At 43.4% G+C, this 20,215-nt stretch overlaps 1 protein-coding gene across 4 annotated transcripts in view; it reads right to left on the bottom strand.

Moving 5' to 3' along the window:
* Positions 1-20,215, bottom strand: part of dock8 (dedicator of cytokinesis 8) — a 261,176-nt gene that overhangs the window by 185,455 nt on the left and 55,506 nt on the right. The gene's annotated exons all lie outside the window — the stretch shown is intronic.

The following is a 20,215-nucleotide window of genomic DNA, read 5'->3' as shown; positions in this document are numbered from 1 at the left end:
TTAAAGAAGCACCTTTCTTTTTTAAGAGATGTTATGAAGTGCCATCAGATCTACTCCTCTTTCTGATGTATTTTGGGTTGGAACTATCTGCAGTTTTCTCTCTGCTGCAATTTTATTCACTCAGGTACCGATTGCCACCAACGTGAGGAAGTGATAGATTTTGAAAACATCATAGACGCGACCACAGAAAGCAAACAGAACTGAAAGAAACAGTTATGGAAAGAGACAGCTTGTCGAGGAAGCAAAATAAGGCCACATAGAGGAGAATCGAGCATGTTTATTTGTGTGTACAGGACTGTCTGCTCACATTTCCTCCACATAAATGGCAAAATTTTATCTTCACATGCCAGTACAGAAGTAGTAAAAGCCTTTCCTGCATGCCACCTCCTGCACTGCACTAAAGGTGTTATCTGTCTCCAAATGAACTGAAAGTGAATTCAAGAATCATCATAGGAAAGGTCAAAGAACTGTTTCCCAATACCCCCATCTCTGCTATTTTCAATTCTTTCCTCTGTATCTTTGTAGAATACCTTGACTCAGTTTGCAGGTGTATGACAAACTTATTGGAGTTCTTTGAGGATATAATTAGCACAGTGGATACTGGAGTTTGCAGAAGGAGTTCAATAAGGTGCTGTATAAAAGATTTATAAGGATGAATGGAGTTGGGGAGAATGTATCAGCACAGACAGAGGATAGGCTAATCAATAGAAGGTAGAGATTTGGAGAAACAGGTGTTTTTCTGGTTGGCAGTCAGTGGGGAGTGGAGTGCTGCAGGGATTTGTGCTGGGCCTGCAACAGAAGAATGAGAAGAGATCTTATAAAATTTTGAAAAAGATAGATAAGATAGAGGCAGGAGAATTGTTTCCATTCTAAGGTGAGACTAGAACTCGGGGATATAGCCTCAAGATTCAGGGCAATAGATTTAGGATCTTTTCCACAGAGTACAGTGAATTCTCTGCCCAAGCAAACAGTAGAAGATGCCTCATTAAACATATTTAAGACAAAGTTAGATAGATTTTTGCATAGAAGGGGAACTAAGGGTTAATGGAAAAAGGCAGGTAGGTGGACCTGAATCAATGGCCACATCAGATTGAATGGTGGAGCAGTCTCAACGGCTAGTCAGCCTACTCCTGCTCCTACTTCTTATGCAGTTTAGGAATGTCACCCATGCATGGTCATCAGTGTGAGAAGTGACATAATCCAAGTCCTATTCACACCTCACTTCCATCCACATCCATTTTCCCTCAAAAGTCATCAAAAATACATAACTTAAGTTCAATTACCCATCCTTCAGCCAGGGGCTTTGCCAACAGTGATAATACAATTATTGCCTTTTTACTTGGAGCAGCTGTCTCAAAGATTGGCCATTTTTGTTTGAAGTTATTTTATCTCCCTTTGGCAATCAGATATGTAACAAAGACAAATGGAATAACATTCAATCCATCCTCCGTAGCCAGCCTAAAACTAATTGCATGTGCTTTTGAACAGAGAGAAGAGAAGCTGCTATAGACTTGTTTTCATTTAAATTGGATAAATTCCTGAGCCTTGGAATTTCTCATATTTTCACTGGTTCCTGTAGCTTGAAGGCCCATGGGTAAGTCCAGTTTACCCCAGCAAAGAAATAAAAAAATAAACTGCTGAAAGAACTCAGTGGACCAGGCAGTGTCCATGGTAGGAAAAGGATTGCAGGGCCCCCAAACAGTCCTTCCAGATGAGGCAACACTTCACCTGTGAGTCTGTTGGGGTCATCTATTGCATCCGATGCTGCTGGTGTGGCTTCTTGTATATTGGTGAGACCCGATGTAGATTGGAAGATCACTTTGCCGAGCACCTACGCTCCATCCGCCACAACAGGCGAGATCTCTCAGTGGCCACCCATTTTAGTTCCACTTCCCATTCCGCTATTTCCATCTATGGCCTCCTCTACTGTCGCAGTGAGGCTACACTCGGGTTGGAGAAGCAACATCTTATATTCCAGCTGGGTAGCCTCCAACTTGATGGCACGAACATCAATTTCTCTAACTTCCAATAACGTCTCCCACCTCCCTTCTCTATTCCCCATTCCCTTTTCCCTCTCTCATGCCTGCCCATCACTTCCCTTTGGTGCTCCTCCCCCTTTTTCCTTCTTCCATGGCTTTCTGTCCTGTATCTCTTTCACCAATCAACTTCCCAGCTCTTTAATTCACCCCTCCCTCTCCCAGTTTCACCTATCACCTTGTGCTTCTTCCTCCCCTCTCTTCTAACTCGAGATTCTCATATTTTTTTTCCTCAAGTGCTGCTGAAGGGTCTCAGCCCAAAACGTCAACTGTACTCTGTTCCATAGATGCTGCCTGGCCTGCTGAGTTCCTCCAGCATTTTGTACATGTTGCTTGGATTTCCAGCATCTGCAGATTTTCTTGTTAGCAAAAGGACTACAGGGTCTCAACCCAAAGGTTTGACCATCCCTTTATCTCCATGGAAGTTGCCTGACCATAAGACTATACAACCATAAGACAAAGGAGCAGAATTAGGCCATTCTGTCCATCAAGTCCATTCCACCATTCCTTCATGGCTGATCCTGGATCCCACTGCCTTCTCGCCATACACTTTGATGCCCTGACTGATCAGGAAACAATCAACTTCTGCCTTAAATATATGCACAGACTTGGCCTTCACCGCTGTCTGTGGGAAAGCATTCCACAAATTTACTACCCTCTAGCTAAAAACAAAATTCCTCCTTACCTTCATTCTAAAGGGTTGCCCCTCAATTTCTGGATACCCCCACCATAGGAAACATCCTCACCACATTCACTCTGTCTAGTCCTTTCAACATTTGGTAGGTTTCAGTGAGATCCTCCCACATTCTTTTAAGTTCCAGTGAGTACAGGCCCAAAGCTGCCAAACGCTCCTCATATGTTAACCCCTTCATTCCCAGAATCATCCTCGTGAACCTCCTCTGGACTCTCTCCAATGATAATACATCCTTTCTGAGATATGGGATCCAAACTGTCGACAATAGTCCAAGAGTGGCCTGACTAGTGTCTTACAAAGGCTCAGCTTTATCCCCTTGCTTTTCTATTCTATTCCCCTTGAATGCCAACATTGCACTGGCCCTCTTTATCACAGACTCAACCTGTGAATTAATCTTCTGGGAGTCTTGAATGAGGACTCCTAAGTCCCTCTGCACCTCTGATGTTTGAACCTTCTCCCCACTTAGATAATAGCCTGCACTATTGTTCCTTTTTATCAAAATGCTTTATCATACATATCCCAATACTGTATTCCATCTGCTACTTTTTTGCCGATTCTTCCAATTTGCCTGTCCTGCTGCAATCACATTGCTTCCTCAGCACTACCAACCCCTCCACCTACCTTTGTATCATCTGCAAACTTTGCAATAAAGTCATCAATTCCATTATCTAAATCACTGATAAACAATGTGAAAAGTAGCAGTCCCAATACTGACCCCTGAGGAATACCACTAGTCACTGGCAGCCAACCAGAAAAGGTCCCCTTTATTCCCACTCAGTGCCTCCTGCCCGTCAGCCACTCTGCTATCTATGCCAGTATCTTTCCTGTTACACCACAGGATCTTATCTAGTTAAGCAGCCTCATGTGTGGCACTTTATCAAACACCTTCTGAAAATTCAAGTAAGTGACATACACTGCCTCTCCTTTGTCCGCCCTACTTGTTACTTCCTTGAAGAACTCTTATCAGATTTGTCAGGCAAGATTTGCCTTTACAGAAACCATGCTAACTTTGACTTATTTTAACATTATCATTAGTCTCCAAATACCTCAAAACCTCATCCTTAAAAACAGACTCCAACACGTTCCCAACCACTGAGATTAGGGTAACTGGCCTGTAATTTCCTTTCTTTAGCCGTCCTCCCTTCTGAAAGAGCGGAGTGACATTTGTAAGCTTCCAGTCCTCCAGGACCATGTCAGAGTAGAGTGATATACAAAAAAGCTGGATGAACTCAGCAGGTCGGGCAGCATCTGTTGAAAGAAGCAGTCAACGTTTCAGGTCGAAACCCTTCGTCAGGACTAAAGAAGAAGGGGGCGGGGCCCTATAAAGAAGGCGGGGAGAGGGTGGAAAACCAATCAGAGGAAAGGTCAAGGGGTGGGGGAGGGGAAGCAGGGAGGGGATAGGCAGGAAAGGTAAAGAAGGAATCTAAGGGGAAAGCACTATGGGTAGTAGAAGAAGGCAGAGTCGTGAGAGGTGATAGGCAGCTAGAAGAGGAGACAGAGTAGAGGTGTGATGGGGAAGGGAGAGGGAGGGAATTACCGGAAGTTGGAGAATTCGATGTTCATACCAAGGGCCTGGAGACTACCCAGATGGTACATGAGATGTTGTTCCTCCAACCGAAGTTTGGCCTCATCATGGCAGCAGAGGAGGCCATGTATGGACATACCCGAATGGGAATGAGAGGGAGAGTTGAAGTGAGTGGCAACCGGGAGATCCTGTCTGTTGTGGCGGACGGAGCGTAGGTGCTCGATGAAGCGGTCCCCCAATCTGCGTCAGGTCTCGCTGATGTAGAGGAGGCCGCACCGGGAGCACCGGATGCAATAGATTACCCCAACAGATTCACAAGTGAAGTGTTGCCTCACCTGGAAGGACTGTTTGGGGCCCTGAATGGTGGTAAGAGATGAGGTGTAGGGACAGGTGTAGCACTTATGCTTGCAGGGATAAGTGCCAGGTGGAAGATCTGTGGGGAAGGACGTGTGGACCAGGCAGTCGCGGAGGGAACGATCCCTGCGAAAAGCAGAGAGGGGTAGAGAGGGAAAGATGTTCTTAGTGATGGGGTCCTGTTGAAGGTGGCGGAAGTTGCGGAGGATAATATGCTGGATCCAGAAGCTAGTGGGGTGATAGGTGAGGACAAGTGGGACACGGTCCCTGTTGTGGTGACTAGAGGATGGGGTGAGGGCTGAAGTGCGGGAAATGGAGGAGATGCGGGTGAGGGCATCATTGATGACGGCAGAAGGGAAACCACGATTCTTAAAGAAAGAGACATTTGGGATGTCCTGGAACGGAAAGCCTCATCCTTGGAGCAGATGCGATGGAGATGGAGGAACTGGGAATAGGGAATAGAATTTTTGCATTTGGCAGGGTGGGAAGAGCTATAATCAAGGTAGTTTTGGGAGTCAGAGGGTTTATAGAAGATGTCAGTGGACAGTCTGTCTCCAGAGATGGAGACCGAGAGATCGAGAAAGGGGAGAGAAGTGTCCGAGATGGACCAAGTGAATTTGAGAGCAGGGTGAAAGTTAGAGGCAAAGTCAATGAAATTGACGAGCTCAGCATGGGTGCAGGAAGCAGCACCAATGTAGTCATCAATGTATCGAAGGAAAAGTTGGGGAGTAGTACCAGTATAGATTTGGAGCATAGACTGTTCCACATAACCCACGAAGAGGCAGGCATAGCTAGGGCCCATGCAAGTGCTCACAGCTACACCCTTGATCTAGAGAAAGTGGGAAGAGCCGGAAGAGAAGTTATTAAGTGTGAGTACCAGTTCTGCCAACCTGAGAAGTGTGGTGGTGTTGGGGAACTGGTGAGGTCTGTTGTCTAGAAAGTAGCGGAGGGCTTTGAAGTCTTCTGGATGGGGAATTGAAGTGTATAAGGATTGGACATCCATTGTGAAAATGAAGCGGTCGGGACCGGGGAACTGGAAGTTATTGAAGAGGTGGAGGGCATGGGATGTATCCCGGATGTAGGTAGGGAGGGACTGAACTATGGGTGACAAAATGGAGTCGAGGTAGGCAGATACAAGTTTGGTGGGACAGGAGCAGGCCGAAACTATGGGCCTACCAGGGCAGTCAGGCTTATGGATCTTGGGGAGGAGGTAAAAGCGAGCAGTGCGAGGTGTGGGAATTATGAGTTTTTTGGCTGAGGATGGAAGGTTTCCAGAGTTGATAAGGGCAGTTATGGTACAGGAGACAATGGTTTGATGTTTTTGGTTGGGTCCTGTTCCAGGGATAAGTAAGAGGAGGTGTCAGAGAGCTGCCCTTTGGCCTCAGTGAGGTAGAGGTCCGTCCGCCAGACCACTACGGCACCACCTTTGTCTGCGGGTTTGATGGCGAGGTTAGGATTAGTGTGAAGAGTGTGGAGGGCAGTGCGTTCAGAGGGAGTGAGGTTGGAACAGGAGAGAGGAGTGGTGAAGTTGAGACGGTTGATGTCTTGGCGACAGTTGGAGATGAAAAGATCGAGTGCAGGTAGAAGGCCCGGTGGGGGTGTCCAGGAGGAGAAGGAGGAGGGTTGAAGACGGGAGAAGGAGTCATCAATAGGGGGAGGGGAATCCTTGTTAAAGTAGTAGGCTTGGAGGCGTAAGCGACGGAAGAAGAGTTCAGCGTCATGCCGGGCACGGAACTCACTGAGGTGTGGACGGAGAGGGACAAAAGTGAGGCCCTTGCTGAGCACAGAATGCTCTGCCTCAGAGAGGGGAAGGTCAAAGGGGATGGTGAAGACATGGCAAGTGTTGGGGCTGGGGTCGGAGGAGGGTAAAGAGTGGGAGGTCTTAGGAGGGAGAGCGGGCTGAGGGGAGGATGAGGGTTCAGAGGAATGGAGGAGAGATGAGGGGTGGAGGGAGGGTTGGGAGGATAGGGGTTAGCAGAGGAATAAGACGAGCGGTAGGACCCTGCAGCAGTAAGAGTGGTCCCAGTCTGGATAGGGTCAGGATCTCGGTTCAAGCTGGATCTAGAGATATGGGTGTCGGAGTCTGTGGCCTGCAGGGTTCCAGAACTGAGGTCCGAATCAGAAGCGGGTGGGTCCATGGCACGTTGGGGGCTGATGCCCATGTCCGGGAGGCCGTGGTTATGTCTATACATGGCCTCCTCTACTGCCATGATGAGGCCAAACTTCGGTTGGAGGAACAACATCTCATATACCATCTGGGTAGTCTCCAGCCCCTTGGTATGAACATCGAATTCTCCAACTTCCGGTAATTCCCTCCCCCTCCCTTCCCCATCCCACCTCTATTCTGTCTCCTCTTCTAGCTGCCTATCACCTCTCATGACTCCATCTTCTTCTACTACCCAAAGTGCTTTCCCCTTAGATTCCTTCTTCACCTCTCCTGCCTATCCCCTCCCTGCTTCCCCTCCCCCAACCCCTTGAGCTTTCCTCTGATTGGTTTTTCACCCTCTCCCCACCTTCTTTATAGGGCCCCGCCCCCTCCTTCTTTAGTCCTGACGAAGGGTTTCGACCAGAAACGTTGACTGCTTCTTTCAATGGATACTGCCCGACCTGCTGAGTTCATCCAGCTTTTTTTGTACATCTTGATTTGACCACAGCATCTGCAGTGCACTTTGTGTTTACAGAGTAGAGTGATTCTTAAAAGATCATGTCTATACATCCATTATCTCTTCAGCAACCTCTCTCAGGACTCTAGGATGTAGTCCATTTGGCCCAGGTGACTTATCCACCTGAAGACCTTTGAGTTTGCCTAGCACTTTCCCTTTGTAATAGGCACTCAGTCCTGCTCCATGACACACATGGACCTCTGGCACACTGCTAGTATCTTCCACAGTGAAGGCAGATGCAAAGCAACCATTAAGTTCATCGGCCATTTCTTTGTCTCTGACCAGCATTATTTTCCAGTGGTCCAACATCATCAACTCTCACCTCCCTTTTACCCTTTATATAACTGAAAATTTTTTTTAGTATCCTGCTTTATATTATTGGTTCGTCTGTCCTCATATTTCACCTTTTCCCTTCTTATAGTTTTTTTTCAAGTTGCCTTTTGTTGGATTTTAAAAGCTTCCCAATGATCCAACTTCCCTCTCACTTTTGCTAACTTATATGCCCTTTCCTTAGCTTTTATGCAGTCCTTAACTTCCTTTGTCAAGTCACGGTTTCCTACCCCTGCCATTTGAGAACATGTTCCTCTATGGGACATATCTATCCTGCACCTTGTGAACTATTCCCAGAAACTTCATCCATCTCTGTTCTGCTATCTTCCCTGCCAGTAGTTTCTCTGAATTCCTCCAGTGATTTGTTTTTTTTTATTAGCAAAATAATCCTGATTCATAATAAAAATGTATTTACAAAAATAAACTGCCCAATGCATTTCATTCTCACATTCACAGCTAATGCTTTCAGTACAGTTCTATAACATTCCTTAAAACCAAATGGACTGTTGCCACTCATATTATTGCTCCAGATCTCAGCATCTTCAATGACTGGTCTCTCTAGTTTATGCAACGAGTACAGCTTGTAATTAAAGGTGAACAAACAGAGAGAAATAAGATGCAACAATAGGAAAGAAGCAGAGGGGGAATGAGAGAGATGGATTCAGAGGCAGAGGCAGAAAATAGGATTGAAGTAAAGACCACTGATAAGGACATTTATTAGGAAATGGACAACACCGGAAAGACTGTTCTTATTGATCAACTGTGGCTGAGAAGGTGTTAGACATTTTGAAGATGAAGTGTCTTACTATGGTAGGGAGATCCAGTTTGCGCAATGAACCAATCTGTCCATCGAGGAAAATACAGCCAATATTTATCCATGGAGAATAATAGAGAGGCAGACATCAGATACGCTTCAATGAAGGAAAACTCTTGGAACGCAACCAGAACAGTTGGAGTCTCCAGTTAGGTTTTGAAGTCGTGTGCCAACCAACTGGTCACAGTCTTTCTTGACATCTTTAACAGTCTACAGTCCCCATCTGCTTCAAGGAAACTTCCATCATTCCAGTCTCCAGTTCCAGTGTCCTGTCTGAACGACTACCTACCAGCAGCTTTAACATCAACCAAAATGAAGGCCTCCCAGAAGTTCTGGGCACCCTGCAATTTGCATTAAAAAAATGTCTATGTAAAACATCATCATCTTTGCATTCATCTCTGGATCACCTTGACAATAAGAACACATATATCAGGATGCTACTCATTGATTACTGCTCAGCCTTGAACATCATAATACCTAGTAAGTCCATTTAAATTCTTGGACCTTAGAATTGGGGCTACCGTTTACAACTGGATTCTAGACTTCCTGATTGGCTGCCCTCAGTCAGTTAGAATTCGTCATAACGTTTCATCCATTCTGACCCTCAGCACTATTGAGGTGTCTAATGCTCAGTCTCCTGCTCTACTCCCTATGTTGTCCTCTACTGTGCCTATTGTCTTGTTTATTAATTATTGTACTACCCTGCACTGTTTTGTGCACTTTATGTACTCCTGTGCAGGTCTTTAGTCTAGTGCAGTTTTTATGTTGTTTTACGTAGTCTAGTGTAGCCTTGTGCAGTCTCACATAGTCTAGCGTAGTTTTGTGTTGCTTCATGTAGCACCAGGGTCCTGGAGGAACACTGTTTCATTTTTACTGTGTACTGTACCAGCAGTTTATGGTCAAAATGTCAATAAACTTAACTTGACTTGACTTGACTAAATATAGTGCCAGATTGATCTTTAAGTTTACTGATGACACCACTGTTATAATCTGGATCAACAACAAATATGAGAACCAAGATTGCAGATCTTGTATCATGACATCAGAACAACAACTTAGCACACTATGGTAGCGAGGCCTGAGAGTTGGTTGTTGACCTAAGGAAGCAGGGAGTAGATGGGCACCTGTCCTCATCAATGAAGCTGCTATAGACATGGTTGACAGCTTCAATATCCCAGGCATCCATATCACTAGCAACCTCTCCTGGTTCCTCTTCCCAACAAGTAATCAAGTAAGTGTGTCACTTAGGCACACTTCCTTAGGCAACTGAGAAGATTTAGCTTGTCCTCGAGAATCCTCTCCAACTTCTACAGATGCGCTATGGAAAGTATCCTCATGGGTTTCTCCTCAACGTGACTTGGCAACTCCTCTCCTCCGGGCAGATGGAACGTGCAGAGAGTGGTCAGAATCAAAATCAGAATTAACATCACTGGCATACCGTATGTCAAAAAGTTTTGCAAAAAGAGAGGAGGGAAAATGTGAGGTATTGTACATGAATTCACTGTCCAGTCCATCACTTGCTTCCATCCTGTCCATCTTGATGTTGCATTTCTTCAGGAAGGCTAACAGTATCACCTAGGATGCCTGTCATCCTGCCCATTCCCTTTTCTGTCTTCAGTATTCTGAGAGAAGATAAAGGAGCTTGAAAGCCTGGCTACCCAGACTCAATAACAGCTTCTTTCCCACTACAATCAGACTCTGTACCAATCACCTTTCATACTCCCTTCCCAGTAGTGCTGCTACCTTCTCAAACTCTTTCAGTCATTCCATTATTGTTTCTTTGGCATTTTTTTTTTGCAGTATTTCAGTTTGCACTACTATCTTTGTCCTGTGCTATTGTCTTGTAATTCATGTATTTATTGTTGTGTTTGTTTTTACCATGGACACTGCTCTACTCTGTGAGCTTCACGGGAACAAGACATTTCATTGTGTCATGGTATACATGATAATAAACTAATTTGAATCTGAATCTAAGAGTTCATACCCAGAGGTGAGTATCAGTCAGCAAATAATATTCTCGGTTTGAATATAAAAAATGGCAAAAATAAAGAGTTCAGAGACAAGGCACAAGGTACTGAGGATTGCTTTGTGTTGTTCTTGGTGTCAATGGACCAATATTTATTCTGGTCAAAGGCTACTTACCTGACCCTCACTAAATACATCTTGACCCCTCTACACCATGGTGACAGCAGTGCGATTGAAGATTTGGGTAAGGTAGCTGCATATTTTCTTCAGAAGGTCATTTCAGGGTATTTAAGTGATGTTAGTTTTACTTGCAACATATCACTCTGCCCTTTCTTGCAGGGCCACTTCAGATCTGCAAGTTCACCAGATCTTCTATACTAAACCAAAAAGGCTGTTTTGTGCCTGCACATTGTTGCTAAATTACATACAGTGAGAGTAAATAAACTGCTCAATGAATACACGGCAATAAGCCTCAATTAACCTCTGCATGCTTTCCATTTCAAATATAAAGATTTGCAATTATATAACACTGTTACATGCAAAGACTTCACAAGGTCTTTCACAGGAGAGATTATTAAACACTGAAACTCTAAAATCTTGGAGACGAGTAGGGCTAGAAAAGAAGTCAGTTATGAACGTAAGTGGTAAAGGTTTTGAATAGTGATTAAAGTGAGAATGAGAACTTTAAGAAAGAATGCCTTGCACATTTGATATGCTCATCCAATCTTCTTGAAGATTTGAACTGCTCTTACTTTCTCTCCTCCTTAAAATCTACCTCACTGGGCAATAGTTTGGTCAGCTAGGCTTTATATAAAGTGGATTCCAGTTATCTGGAGCATATTGGGAGCAGTACACTTTGGCCCAATTAAGTGGCTGCCCCAGTTACCTGAAGTGTCATGGAAGTAGTTTATAAAAGACAAACTACATTTAACTGAATAACGAATTATGTTTTTAAATGAAACATATAATAAATTATAACATTATCAATACTACTACAGTACTATAAAACTGTGTTTTAGTTCCTTTTCTTTTTTTTTTAAACTTTGTTCTGCCAATAACAGAACAAACAGGATAAAAACAAACAGACAGACAGGGTCATCATAGATGAAGTAAAATCCGTATCTTATACAAACGTTTATAATAGAAAAAATGAATAGTGAAATGGGGTACATTGCTGTATCAAGCTTAACCAAACTCTTATGTCCATAATTGTCCTTCAAAGTCTCAGGACACCTTAAGATCCATGACTTTAAAGACCATTCTGCAGGTTTCCTCATAAGAAGAAATAAAACAAAGTTCTTTAAACCAAATAAACGTACAGTGAAGAAGTCATTTCAAACTCAAATAAATAGTCCAATTTTCCCAGTATCTTACAAATTTTTTAGTGGTGTGTCTCAGAGAGAAAGTCAATCGTTCCATAACATAAATTTCTTGAACTATTTCTATCCATTCCAGTAGTGCGTGCTTTCCAGGACTCTGTTTAGCCATTTCCTGGTCATCGCTTTCTTACTGGCTGCTAGTAGTATTTGTAACATATCTTTCATGTTTTTTGAGCCCTTTTGGTACATTACCCAAACAAATAATGTTAAAGTCAAAACTAATCTCTGGGCTGATTATTTCCTTTTCATTATTGATGGAGGAATTCATCCTACATTTTTTTTTGATTGACTGTAAATCAACAAAATCAGCACAGATACCTAGTATAGATAATGGACTCACTTCATACAATGCTATCGACGGCTACAACTTCTAAATCTTCATTTTCATTGTAACATTTTTCAAATTCCTAACGTGTTGAAGTAGTGAAATTACCTTGTTTTCACTCTGGCTGTTTCTGGCATCTCCAAGCATGAATGCCTGAAACTGTATTAAGCTAAACATTTCTGAATTGTCTTCTTGTTTATCTCTTGCCAACTATCAGTGACAAAAATCACTGCTTTTTGAACACAAATGCACACAACTGACACTATTTAAAACTCTAAGCATGGTATAGTGTTTAACGGCCATGCAAGTGCACGAGAATGATGCTAGTTAGATACTGTTCAGCAACAGTCTCCTGGCCCAATTAAACGGCATAATGTCCTAAATAAATGAAGGGAATCTTGCTATTTTCTTGATTAGTTTTTGTTCTTTAAGAATTGTCCCAAATAAGCAGATGCCTTTTCTTTCATCATTGGTTGATGTCTGTACAATATTCAAATCCATCCCCACCTTGCACCACCCCGTTCATGGCCTCTTCTTCTCATTGCTGCCATCAGGAAGAAGGTACGAGAGTCTCAAGACTCCCACCTCCAGGTTCAGGAACAGGTACTACTCCTCAACCATCAGGCTCTTCAACCAAAGGGAATAACTACACTTTCCCCATCATGGAAATGGTTCCACAAGCAATGAACTCACTTTCAAGGACTCTTCATCTCATGTTCTTGATATTTATTGCTTATTTATTTATTTATTATTATTATTATTTCTTCTTTTTGTATTTGCACAGTTTGTTCTCTTCTGCACTCTGGTTGAATGCCCTAATTGGGTGGTCTTTCACTGATTCTGCCATGGTTATTCTACAGATTGATTAAGTATGTCCACAAGCAAAAGTATCTCAGAGTTATATATGTTGAAATATATGTACTTAGATAATAAACTTACTTTGAACTTTGAGAAAATAAGATGCCCATACCTCTTATGTAGCAAGATCTAAACAACATTCAGCCTGATAAATGATTATGAAACATTCATGCTACATAAATATCGGGCAATGACCAATTTCAACAAGACAATATCTAACCATTTACTCTCGATTTTCTATGATGTTACCACAGTCGATCCCCCCGTTAAAGTGATCCCAGAAGAGAACATGGATGCAGCAGCTCAGAATCAGAATCAGGTTTAACATCAACAGTATATGTCATGACATTTATTGTTATTCAGCAGCAGTACAATGCAATACATAATAAAAACTGTAAATTACAATTAGTATACATATATTTAAAAAGTAAAATTTAATAAGTAGTGCAAAAAGTGAAAGAAAAAGTAGTGAGGCAGTGTTCATGGATTTAACGTCCAGGCAATTTAAAACCATAAAACCATCTACAAATCCGAGTATAACACAAAATGTTCTGCTTACGTAGATTCAGATTCAACTTCACGTGCTTAACAATATCCAGAACAAAGCAGTCCTCTTGATTAGCCCACCATCTGCCACCCTAAATACTTTCCTCTCCATAATGAGGTGACCACTATGTTTTAGCCATACAGGTAAAGGAATTACAGAATTCGCAAACTACCACATAATAAATTCACTCTCACCGAATTTACTGTGTGTGAAATAATAGTAAATAAAGAACACTGTGGTTATTTCTTTTCAACTCATGGTTCTTGGCGCATGTGTGTAGAATAACGTGGCTTTGTGTTACAAAAAAATCACAACACAGACTCTCTAAAGCATATATGTCAAACTCAAGGCCCGCGGTAGAATTATCTTTGGCCCGCGAGATAATATCTAATTACTATTAAAGCTGGCCCCAGTAACCAAAGCGCCTATGGCGTATGATATGGCTAATGCTGAGTTTATTCAGGTACCAGGTTTTCAGGGTTTTTAGTGTTTATTCGGCAGTCTTCTTCATAAAAAATGGAATTTGTAAAGTGAAACACTTTGTAGTTATAGCAGAGACTGAGACACATGAGAGCAGGCTGAAAAAACGGAGGCAACGAAAGCTGCGTTCGCACGCGTCCGACTGATCCGGCCCGCATGAAGCTGCATTTTGCTCAATCCGGCCAGTGACCTAAAATGAGTTTGACACCCCTGCTCTAAAGAATGAACTGCGGCATCTCACCACAGTTTTTCCAACTCTCTCCATAGATGAAATCTATTACTAGAAGGATAATGACAATAGATGCAGAGTAACATCACAATTGGAGGTGCACCTCCAAATCCATACCCGAGTTGGAAATATATCACTGTGCCTCATCATCACCCTGTACCATAACACCGCTCTTTTTATTTCTTCACACCTTTTTATCTAGTTCCCTTCTCAATGCCACAACTCAGTCTGCTTCTGCTGACTTTCAAGGCCCTAACCACTCACGGCACAGAAATTCTTCCTCATGTCTCCTGGTAATTACCTTTAATCAATATCTCGTAGTTGTGAAGAGGTTCTTTCCCTTTACTCTGTCACACCACCTCAGGATCTTAAGAGGTTCTGTCAGATCCCTTCTCAAACTTTGCTGTTCACTCTAGCCCACGACCATTACAGAATCATCTGCACATTCAGAGTCAGAACCAGGTTTAATATCACCGGCATATGTCATGAAATTTGCTGTTTTATGGCAGCAGTGCATTGCAATACTTAATAATAAAACTATAAACTAAAATACGTAGTATATATAAGAAAAGAAAATTAAATAAGTATTGCAAAAAGAGAGTGGGGAGATAGAGAGGTCGCGTTCATGGGTTCAGTTACCGTTCAGAAATCTAATGGTGCAGGGGAAGAAGCTGTTCCTGAAACATTGTGTATGCATCTTTAGGATCCTGTAGCTGCTCTTTGATGGTAGAAATGAGAAGAGCAAATGTCCTAGGTGATGGGATCCTTCATGATGGCTGCCGCCTATTTATGGCACTAACCTTTGAAGGTGTCCTCAGTGCTGGGGAGATCAGTGCCCATCATGGAGCTGGCTGAATTTACAACCTTCTGCACCTTTTTCTGATCCTGTGCTGATGGTGATACAACCGGTTTGAATGCTCTCCACGGTACATCTGTGGAAGTTTGCCTTTGGTGACAAACCAATTCTCCCCAAACTCCTAATGAAATATAGCTGTTGTGTCTTCTTTGTAATTGCATCAATAATGTTGGGCCCAGAATATATCTTCAGAGATGATGACACCCAGGATCTTGAAGCTGCTCACTCTTTCCACTGCTGATCCCTCAATGAGGACTGGTGTGTGTTCCCTCGACTTCCCCTTCCTGAAGTCCACAATCAATTCCTTGGTCTTACTGATGTTGAATGCAAGGCTGCTTCTGCGACAGAACTCAACCGCTGATCTATTTTGCTGCTGTATGTCTCCTTGTCACCACTGCCACCACCTGAAATTCTGCCAATAACAGTTGTGTAATAGGCAAGTTTCTGGATGGCATTTAAGCAGTGCCTAGCCACGCACTCATGGACGTAGAGAGAGTAGAGCCGTAAGCTAAGCACATATCCTTGAAGTGAGCCAGTGCTGACTGTCAGCAAGCATAGATGTCATTTCTGATTGGCACAGGCTGTGCCTCCCGGTGAGGGGGCTGACGATCCGGCTGCAGAGGGAGGTTGAGGGACCCAAGTTGTGGAGTTTATTCATTAAGATTGAGGGTATGATTGTGTTGAGTGTCGAGCTGTAGTTTAAAAAAAAGCAACCTAAAGTAGGTCCCTATGTCTTTCATGTGTTCCTTAGTATGGTGCCCACAAGTGGGGACACACTACTTCTGTTTTGGTCAAACCAAACCAGTGTCTTCAAGAATCTACATGATTTCTTTAGATTTATACAGTTGGTCTTCATTTCTCACCCAGGTCCCATATACTTTTTTATTAAATATCTTCCTAGGCCGCGCAGTCACTTTCAACAATTTATGCATGTATACTGCTGGATTATATGCCCTATATATGGGCACATCCCTTTCCACCATCAGCCATATCTACAGGGAGAGCTGCCTCGAGAAGGCAATGTCCATATAATCTGGGCTATGCCATATCTTTCACCGCCAATATTGGACAGGAGATACAGAAGCCTGAAGTCCCACACCACAGGTTTTAAGAACAGCTACTTCCCTGCAACCATTCAGTTCTAGAACCAATGGCAATATCCTGATCACCACTTGAGCTTACTGACACGATAATCACTCTGATCACTTTGCATGGAAATGGATGTCATTTTTGTTGGTTCTAGTTGTGTTTTTTCTTATAAAATCTGTGACTAATTTATGTTCAATTTATATTTTGTTTCTTGCGAATGCTGCTTATGTGATGCTATATGCTTGAGGTGCTGCTTCAAGTAAGTTTTTTATTATACACATGCACTTGTGCATATGACAATAAACTTGATTTTGATGTCTGGGTCCTTGGATTTAGACAATAGACAATAAGACAATAGGTGCAGAAGTAGACCATTCGGCCCTTCGAGCCTGCACCGCCATTTTGAGATTATGGCTGATCATCTACTATCAATACCCGGTTCCTGCCTTGTCCCCATATCCCTTGATTCCCCTATCCATAAGATACCTATCTAGCTCCTTCTTGAAAGCATCCAGAGAATTGGCCTCCACTACCTTCTGAGGCAGTGCATTCCAGACCCCCACAACTCGCTGGGAGAAGAAGTTTTTCCTTAACTCTGTCCTAAATGACCTACCCCTTATTCTCAAACCATGCCCTCTGGTACTGGACTCTCCCAGCATCTGGAACATATTTCCTGCCTCTATCTTGTCCAATCCCTTAATAATCTTGTATGTTTCAATCAGATCCCCTCTCAATCTCCTTAATTCCAGTGTATACAAGCCCAGTCTCTCTAACCTCTCTGCGTAAGACAGTCCGGACATCCCAGGAATTAACCTCGTGAATCTATGCTGCACTTCCTCTACAGCCAGGATGTCCCTCCTTAACCCTGGAGACCAAAACTGTACACAATACTCCAGGTGTGGTCTCACCAGGGCCCTGTACAAATGCAAGAGGATTTCCTTGCTCTTGTACTCAATTCCCTTTGTAATAAAGGCCAACATTCCATTAGCCTTCTTCACTGCCTGCTGCATTTGTTCATTCACCTTCAGTGACTGATGAACAAGGACTCCTAGATCTCTTTGTATTTCTCCCTTACCTAACTTTACACCGTTCAGATAATAATCTGCCTTCCTGTTCTTACTCCCAAAGTGGATAACCTCACACTATTCACATTAAACGTCATCTGCCAAGTATCTGCCCACTCACCCAGCCTATCCAAGTCACGCTGAATTCTCCTAACATCCTTATCACATGTCACACTGCCACCCAGTTTAGTATCATCAGCAAACTTGCTGATGTTATTCTCAATGCCTTCATCTAAATCGTTGACGTAAATCGTAAACAGCTGTGGTCCCAATACCGAGCCCTGTGGCACTCCACTAGTCACCACCTGCCATACCGAGAAACACCCATTCACCGCTACCCTTTGCTTTCTATCTGCCAACCAGTTTTCTATCCATGTCAATGTCTTCCCCCCAATGCCATGAGCATTGATTTTACCCACCAATCTCCTATGTGGGACCTTATCAAATGCCTTCTGAAAATCGAGGTACACTACATCCACTGGATCTCCCTTGTCTAACTTCCTGGTTACATCCTCGAAAAACTCCAATAGATTAGTCAAGCATGATTTACCCTTGGTAAATCCATGCTGGCTCCGCCCAGTCCTATCACTGCTATCTAGATATGCCACCATTTCATCTTTAATAATCGACTCTAGCATCTTCCCCACTACTGATGTTAGGCTGACAGGATGATAGTTCTCTGTTTTCTCCCTCCCTCCTTTCTTAAAAAGTGGGATAACATTAGCCATTCTCCAATCCTCAGGAACTGATCCTGAATCTGAGGAACATTGGAAAATGATTACCAATGCATCCGCAATTTCCAGGGCTACCTCCTTTAGTACCCTAGGATGCAGACCATCTGGACCTGGGGATTTGTCAGCCTTCAGTCCCATCAGTCTACTCATCACCGTTTCCTTCCGAATGTCAATCTGTTTCATATCCTCTGTTACCCTATGTCCTTGGCCCATCCATACATCTGGGAGATTGCTTGTGTCTTCCTTAGTGAAGACAGATCTAAAGTACTTATTAAATTCTTCTGCCATTTCTCTGTTTCCCATAACAATTTCACCCAATTCATTCTTCAAGGGCCCAACATTGTTCTTAACTATCTTCTTTCTCTTCACATACCTAAAAAAGCTTTTGCTATCCTCCTTTATATTCCTGGCTAGCTTGCGTTCGTACCTCATTTTTTCTCCCCGTATTGACTTTTTAGTTAAGTTCTGTTGTTTCTTAAAAATTTCCCAATCATCTGTCCTCCCACTCACCTTAGCTCTGTCATATTTCCTTTTTTTTTTAATGCTATGCAATCTCTGACTTCCTTTGTCAACCACTGTGGCCCCTTTCCCCCCTTTGAATCCTTCCTTCTCCGGGGGATGAACTGATTTTGCACCTTGTGCATTATTCCCAAGAATACCTGCCATTGCTGTTTATTTTATTTTAAAATTGTGTCCTTTTGACTATATATTACTTCTACACATTCATGTCAGCTCTGGCTGGACTTGCAGGCCATCACTTCCTACTAAGCGAAACCTAACATCAAGAATGGCTGTAACACTTTCTCCCGGACAAGCTCAACTCAACGCCTCTTATGCATGCTTTGAAAGGGAAGAAAAAATGCTGACTATGGTTCTTTGCGGGAATGGGACCTGCTCTCTGGGTTCCATAACTGGCTGTTGTTTGGCACGCCAAAGGCTCGGCCTAAGAGACTGGCTCAGATTCAGAAGCCTAAGATCTTGGCAGTGGGGGGGGGGCTCTAGAGACGGGCGGATCAAGGGTTGGTGTCATGACAGGAGACCCATGTGTCACTGGGGAGTCGAAATATGTGTGCCTGGACACCTGGGATCTTTTCAATCTTCAGGCACAGAGCTCAAAAAAAGCAATGCAACGGACTTTTAACATCGTAAACCAGAGAGTTGTTTTTAACATCTCCCAGCTCGCTGGGGAAATGCAGATACCTCTTTCCCCCTTATCAGGGAGAGAACCTGTGGTATGTTGAATGCCAGATGAAACGTGAAGTCTTGGGGTAATTGCAAGTCTGTGTCTTCGCTGTTGCTTTGCTCATGTTTGAGTACTCGGTGGCGGGTGTTAATGCTTTTTTCTGCTGGGGGGAGGGGGGATTGTTGCTCGCTGCCACTTACGCGTGGGGGGGTGTCTTTGGGGTTCTAACATTTAACTTTGTTTATTCTTTGGAGCACTCCTCTGTTTCCGTGGATGTTTGCGAAGAAAAAGCATTTCAAGATGTATATTGTGTACGTTTCTCTGACATTAAATTGGACCTTTCACCACAATCCATACCCTTGGTTCTAATCAACAAGTTCTAAAACCTGAGCCTCGGTATCTCCCTCTGCAAATGGGTTCTTGATTTCCTCACTGGGGGAACCACAGTCTGTGTGGATTGGGAACATCATCTCCTCCTCGTAGACAATCAACACTGGCATACCTCAAGGATGTGTGCTTAGCCCACTGCTCTACTCCCTTTACACCCATGACTGTGTGCCTAGGCACAGCTCAAACACCACCTACAAATTTGCCAATGACACAATTGCCAACATTTCAGATGGTGATGAGGAGGCGTACAGGAGCATGATAGGTCAGCTGGTTGAGTGGTGTTGCACTCAATGTCAGAAAGGCCAACAAAATCATTGTGGACTTCAGTAAGGGGAAGTCGAGGTAAAACACACCAGTCCTCATTGAGGGATCAGCAGTGCAAAGGGTGAGCAGTTTTATGCTCCTGGGTGTCAGCATCTCTGAGGATCTATCCTGGGCCCAACACATGGATGCAATTATAAAGAAGGCTCGACAGCAGCTTTATTTCATTTGGGGTTTGAGGAGACATGGTATGTCACCAAAGGCTCCTGCAAATTTTCACAGATGCACCGTGGAGAGCATTCCGACTGGCTGCATCATCATCTGCCACGGAGGGAACACTGCACAGGATCAGAACAAGCTGCAGAAAGTTGTAAACTCAGCCATCTCCATCATGGGCACAAGCCTCCCCAGCATCAAGGACACCTTCAAAAGGTTATGC

The sequence above is a fragment of the Hemitrygon akajei genome, chromosome 2 (genome assembly GCF_048418815.1).
Source record: "Hemitrygon akajei chromosome 2, sHemAka1.3, whole genome shotgun sequence".
NCBI lineage: Eukaryota > Metazoa > Chordata > Chondrichthyes > Myliobatiformes > Dasyatidae > Hemitrygon > Hemitrygon akajei.
This window is presented reverse-complemented; position numbering and strand designations above follow the sequence as displayed.